The following is a 7,083-nucleotide window of genomic DNA, read 5'->3' as shown; positions in this document are numbered from 1 at the left end:
ACACCAGCACAGCTGACTCCTGACTGTCTGTCCTTGCCTAAGTTGGCTCAAGCTTCTCCCAGCAGACCTGGCTGCTCTCCATTCCTTTGCCCTCCTGGGTTAGCAGCGGGATGCTAAGATTCTGGGTCAGGCCTTTCTGCAGAGTTGGGTAGCTCCCGAACACAGTGTGATCTTCCTTGGACATCACCGTCTGCAAATGCATCACCATCCCATCCTGCCTTGCCCCACCTTCTTCTCCCAGGAAGGATTCTCTCTCTGTCTCTCTGTCTTACCACCAACTTGACCTACAACCCCAGCCTCTTTTATCTTTTCTTTTGAAACAGGGTGTTCCTAAGTTTCTCACGCTGAACTTGAACTTGCAGTCCTCCTGGCTCAGCCTCCCGAAGGGCTGTAATTACAAGCATGTGCCACTCTGCCTGGCTAGGACAGTGTGTCTTAGTGAAAGCGACATCGCTAGGCCAAGCCTTGCCAGACTCCTGTGCAGGAGTGGGAGGAGCCCACAGAAAGGGCTGGTGAGGAGGCAGAATTTAGGACCAGGCCAAACAAAAGACAACAGCACCAGAGAGACTTTGGAAGGCAGTTTGTTATGCTAGAGGACTGCAGAGCCCAGAGGTTCAAATCACCAGCCTTGTTTGGAGGTTACTAATCCCTGATATAGGTTTTCAGAAGGAAGTACAAAAAGGCAGATAACATAACATCCTATAGTTGGTTACACGTATCTTTGTCATTAATTGCTAGGCAGAATTTACTTTCACAGAAACTCATAAGGTTACTATCATATAACACGGGGGAAGAGTCAATCATTGTCTGAGACTGGGCAGAGGTGTACTTGAGGTGATAACTCTCTGGGACTTGAAAGTAAGCAGAATACCACTTATCTCGCAGGCACCTCCAGAAGCATAAGTTCTGTAGCTCTCTAATATGAGAAACAACTGTGTCATTCATGAACATTCATTTCTGTGTCATTCTTGAACAGTGTTAGAAATATAGGATTAAAATTTTTATTGCATTTCAAATGGCTTCTACTGCAACACCTAGATCAATGAAGCTGGCTCAAGGTGTCTGGGACCCTCCAGGGTGGATCCTTACCCCCTGTGGGTATTCAGTAAGAATTTATGCTCTCCTGAGGTGAGGATGGAGTAGTCACGGGTATTCCTGGGAACTAGATGAGGAGAACAACACCATTCTTGGGGCAACATTGATCTGAAAGCATTAGCTACTCAGAGTGACATCTTACACTGTTGGAAGGATTTAGGGGTAAATGCAGCTTCTTTTTGTGTGTAGTTCTCCTTCCACCCAGCCTGAATAATTGCAGGCTTCTGTTCTTTTTTTCTCCACCGGTGCCCATTTTCTTTCTCTCCGTTCATAATAGGTCCTTCCTCTTTCTGTGATATCTCACATTTCTGCCTGAAGGCTTCCAGTCTCCTGCTAGTTGATCTCAACCACGGCAAGGCTCCCGCCCCAATTTCTGCCAAGACTGCTCCTGCAATTGCTTTCTAGCCCAGCTGCCCTGAGCCCCAGAGTCCTGGAGAGGCAGGAAATCTGGGTGCTTCTGATAGGGCGCTGAGACCAGAAAACAGGAACTTCATGCCCCTCAACGTTCCCTCTGTGTGACTCTGGTCCTTACCCTGCTCTGGGTCACCCAGTGGGAGGCCAGCTCCTCCTCCCCTGGGGCCTCTCCAGGATCCACTGCGTCAGATGGCTGAGGGGGTGATGGTGGGCACTGCCAGTTCCTACAACATACCACAAAGAAGAAGCAAACGCACACACACAGCACACGTGAAAATTCCTCTTTCCTTCAAAAGATAAAAATCATGACTCTCACGCAGATATAAAATTGGCACAGCAAGGGTTTTATTTTATTAATCAGGGAATGAGAAGGATTGAAAAAAATCACAAATTTATGAGAGTGAAGGAATGTTGGAATGGATTTGTGAATGCACACAAATTTGAGGGGATTCAAACAAATCTCCAACAAACATATGTGCATACCTTATACATGGACTGCTTGCATTTTTATTTATTTATTTATTTATTTATTTATTTATTTATTTATTTATTTATTTTTTAATACCAGGAATCAAACTCATGTCCTCAGGCTTGCCAGGCAAGCGCTTAAGCCGCTGAGCTATACCCCCGGCCTGCATTTTTATTACTTATCTCTAAATCCTAGCATTGTAAAATAAGTAAAAGGCAAAACAAAAATGCTAGAGTCAAATCACCCCCAAAAGAGTATACTCTAAAGAACACAGCTTTCAATAAAGCTACCCAGTAATCTTGTTTTGCTTTTCTAAATTTCCTTACACTTCTTAAACCAGCTATTTACTGAGTACTTATATGCCACATATTTTTTCTAAGAAGCACTCAGAAGTAAGCAGATAAGATACAAAACCCTTCGTGTGACTTATATGTTAATGGTGGGAGAGGTAGGTAAGGGATAATTAAACAGATTATATGCTATGTTGATTGGCATTAAGAAGTTGGAAAAAAGCATGAAAGATATCCAGGAAGTATGGGATGGATTATACTCCTCAACATGTTGTCCCTGCATATTATCAATGAGAATCTCATATTCAAATATACATACATATGTGGCACGTGTGCGCATGACTACTGTCATCAGTCTACATATACAAACATGGAGTCACGTCAGTCATGCAGACACACACACAATTCAGACATGCACCCAAAGAGACCACACAGAAACATACGGGTGCACACTTCAGACATACAACTCAGCATGCACACGCACAGACCATAGACACACACATTTCAAACATGCACATACATATACACAAGCACACTTCCAACTTCTCGTGTACATGCATGCAAAGTAGTCACATGTACTCACCTCATGCACACACAAAGAACATGAGCATGTCAGTCATGCAGACAGACTTAGACACACATTTATGCACACATGTTTCAAATACTCATATGTATACCACATATGCACACACATGCACACACAACTCAGATACATTCATAGGCACAAACCTGCGCAACATACACAAACAGCACCTATACACACAGACTTGTGCACAGCACCGTAGACCCGTGCACATACATATTTACACCACAAACACAAAATGGGACGTCAGCTATCTTATGTTCTGAAATGGCTCCATCCTGGGGCCTTTGCTTTATGAAACTGGAGCAAAGGCCAACCACAGCCAATGAGCCGGCAGAATAGAAGAGGGATGCTTGTGATCCTGGCAAGTGTGCGCATGTGGGTGACTCAGTTCTCAGCTGCCCACCTCCCCCGCTCACTGACTGGTGTCAGCACCCACCGGTGTCTGCCGCCTGAGGTCCAGCGCGGGCCACTGGCCTTGCCGCACAGGACTCGGCTGTTCCCGAGGCAGCAGTCACGCCCACAAACTGGGGGAGGGGCAGGGCCCCTCAGCTTTCTCTGGAGACTGGGAAGGGGAAAGACAGGCCAGGGTGAGAAGGGAGTGGAGAAGCACAGGGGCAAGGGAGGGTGGACGCTGAGGCCGCAGGCCAGTGTGAAAGCCCCAGCTCATAAACAAGTGGCTTCTGTTCCCTGAAGATGCCGCCCAGGTCCTGCTCTGAGGGCCCAGTGAGGCCAGGACTGGTCACAGAAACCCACTGAGGGCCCTTCAGGGGTGTGGGAAAGCTCTCCTGCTCCAGCGTCCGTCGCAGCCCCGAGGGAACATCCCTTTGGGGTCTGGGGCCGCTCCTGCCCAGACCCCAGGCTCCTGGAGGGATCCTGAGGCGTCTTCCCGAGAGCCAGCGTGCTGAAGGGTCTGGGCGGGAGGTAAGAGCACCCCCTCCGTGGGACAGCGGCGCGTTCTGTCGGCTGCAAAGTCCACCTAGAGACTCAGCTCCGCCCCTTCCCCCGAAGGGGAAGAGAGGCGCTGAAGTGCAGAGGTTCAGACTTACATGTTCCCAGACCTTGGGTCAGATGGGATAAAGAACAAAACTCAGACCAAAAGGCCAAGGGTGGGGCAACTGACTTGTGGTTACCCGACCTAAAACCACATTCTCCAGGGAAATAGACGAGCAGCGCATGGACTGGCTGATCGAGGAAGTGACTCTGTGCAGGACGGAATGCTGCATGCAGGACTAACTTAATAAGAGACCGGCTTCCTGGGGCCCCAAGTACCACATTACCAGGGCAGAGCTATTGATTCATGGATTGACTGATTTAAGAAGGGCAATTTAGTAAAACCCACAAGCCAGTTTTTACACGGGGCGGCTCCTGCTTCCTGGATAGCCAGGGGCTGGGTGAGCCCTTGCCTTGGGTTGTTTTAGGTACAGGTCAAGCACTGCTCACAAAAGCTCAAGCAATGGCAGTCAGTGGTGACACACAGAAATGGCAGCCTAGCAACATCTCCCGTGCTGTCTCCCATGTGAGACCCCTGATGGAATTGTTTTATGAAGCTGGGGCCCAGCACTTCAGAGAAGGCTAGCTTCCCACCGGCAAACTTTCACCTTCTCCCATTTATACATAGTTCACCTTCTTGGCCAAATCAGGCTTTCTCACTTGGAGAGCATTTTGGGGTCTCAGGAAGGGGTGGCTCTGGGACGAGCAGCATGCATAGCTAGGTTTCCTCTCGGCTTGGGGGGCTGTCATAACAGCCCATTTTGCTTTGCTTTTTGGTATCCCCTGATTTTTAATGTTTCAGTGCATTGGTGCCCCCCACAGTGTATGGCAGCCATTCTTTTATGAAGGGGGCCATATTATATCTAGTAGCTGTAAAATTTTCTCGTTGTACTTTATTTTCTTTTCTCCAGTAGTCAAAACTCCTCTTTTCTTGTGTATGGCCTGGTGAACATGCAGTGCTACAGATGCATTCTTTGAATCAGTAGAGATGTTAGCCTTTTGGTTCTTGGCCAGCAAAAGAGCTCTTGCCAAGGCTGTCTGCTCTGTCTTCTGGGCTGAGGTTCCAGTAGGCAAAGGCCCAGCTTGTACCGCACAGTCTGCAGTCACGACTGCATATCCTGCCCATTGGACACCTTCTAGCACAGGGCTATTCTCATCTGTGAAATATTTGATATCTGGATCTCTGAGGGGAAAACCTGTGAGATCTCCTGGCTCGAGGACACTTCATCCATTACTGTCACACAGTCATGAAGAGGGGGGGTTCCTGGTTCAACTGGGAGCAAGGTGGCTGGATTAAGAGTGTTCACGGTCTCTGAGGTCATGCGAGGATTTTCACATGGGTGACCTTGATAATGAGTCATCTGCAGATTTGACATCCCACGGTGCCCTCTCTGGTCCATGAAGGTTATAACTGGGTGCGGTACTCGCATGGTCAGTTTCTGTCATGCTGTGAGTAGCTTTCCCTCCACCTTTCCCCTCTGCCATGCCATCCTGCCTTGGAGCCAGCTGACCATGGATGGAAATGTGAACCAAAATAAACCTCTCCTCCCTTAAGTTGAAGATGTTGGGTATTTTGTCCCAGTGATGAGGAAGTGACTAAGATGCAAATAGAGATTCAGCTTTATTGAAACAGAAGGCTCACAAAACCTTCACATGGTCCTTATGTTGTGGACTGCACCCAGAAGCACAGGGAAAGAGGGAGAGTTCTAGTAGACAAAAATTGGCATGAAAACAGATTCAAAGCAAAACAAAACAAAGCAAAATAGCAGTTTGCAGTTAACTTACCCGAAGACACATACCAGGTGGGTGCCTGAGAACTGTCAACATACAAGCCTAGTGCTGTAGTAGGAGCCATCCTATGAAGGTCACTGTCAAGCTTACTGCTCAGGAAAATATAAGCCTCTGAACCTTCCTTTCCCCTGAAAGTAGAAGTATTACCATGCTGTCCCAGCTGATGAGGGCCAGTGATCTAGTTTTCCCAGCAGAATGCCACTGAAGCTGGCCCACTGAAAGATATACACCATACACCAAGAGATTCAGGTCAGGAAGATTAAGGAGAGTACAGCTCCCTACCGTTAGGGACTGGTGATTTCAGCTGCTGGTAGAAGAGGGTCTAGAGTCTTGAGCAGACACATGTAATTAAATTCAGGGACTGAGCCATGGAGAGATATAGTCTTGAGTAGTGCATTGCCTACGACAGGCTATAACTCCTCTACCTGGGGCAGTTGGGTCTTCTGCCCTCACATAAAGTTGGAGGAGATATTCAACCCAACAGATGTGCAAATATCGATATAGAAATATCAGTAATGGAAAATTAAGAAACATGCAAAAATAAGGTAACATGATTCCTCCAAAAGTTAATACTTCCAGAATAATTGATTTCAATGATATCAAAGTGGATAAAACAGCAAAAAATTCAAAGAATAATCATGAAAGTCATCAATGAGCTCAAAGAGGATACAAATAAAATGAAGACAACATAACGTATGAAAGAGCATTTTGATAAAGAGATGAAGATTCTAGGAAAAAGTAAGCAGATATTTTAGGAATGAGAAGCTTAATGTCACAAAATTCATTGGGAAACCTCACCAGAAGATTTGATCAAGCACAAGAAAGAATCTCAGGGCTTAAAGATAAAGCTAATAAAATATTATATAGTCAATGATAAAAAATGCTATAAATAAAATGTGAAAATTCTGAGTTAAAACCTAAATTTTAAAATCTTTAAAATATAAGACTATAAGATACAAACTAAAAAGAAAGAAAATGTATTAGATAAAGGAGTAGCAGAAAATTTCCTAAATCTTGAGAAAAATGTGGACATCCAATCTTTAGAAGACCTTTAGAACCCAAAAAACATGACCACAAAAGAATCTACATCTTATTATACTAAAAATGTCAGGACTGCAAAACAAGGAAAGAATATTCAACTCTATACAATAAAAATGCCAAGTCACATATAAAAGTAAAGCCATCTATTCCATTATATAAAAGTACCACGATTTTCTTATCCAGTCCTGGGTGGATGGACATTTGGGTTGCTTCCACAATTTAGCAATTACAAATTGTGCTGCTATGAACATAGGTGCACATACATCACTGTGATATGATGTTTTCAGATCTTCTAGGAAAATACCCAGAAAGGGAATAGCTGGGTGGAATGCGACCCCTAGACCTAGTTTGCTGAGGAATCTCCAAACTGATGTCCACAGTGGTTTCACCAGTCTGCATTCCCACCA

The sequence above is a fragment of the Chinchilla lanigera genome, unplaced genomic scaffold, assembly GCF_000276665.1.
Source record: "Chinchilla lanigera isolate Chin_1 unplaced genomic scaffold, ChiLan1.0 scaffold00157, whole genome shotgun sequence".
Classification (NCBI taxonomy): domain Eukaryota; kingdom Metazoa; phylum Chordata; class Mammalia; order Rodentia; family Chinchillidae; genus Chinchilla; species Chinchilla lanigera.
The sequence above is the reverse complement of the archived record's forward strand: the minus strand, read 5'-3'. Positions refer to the sequence as shown.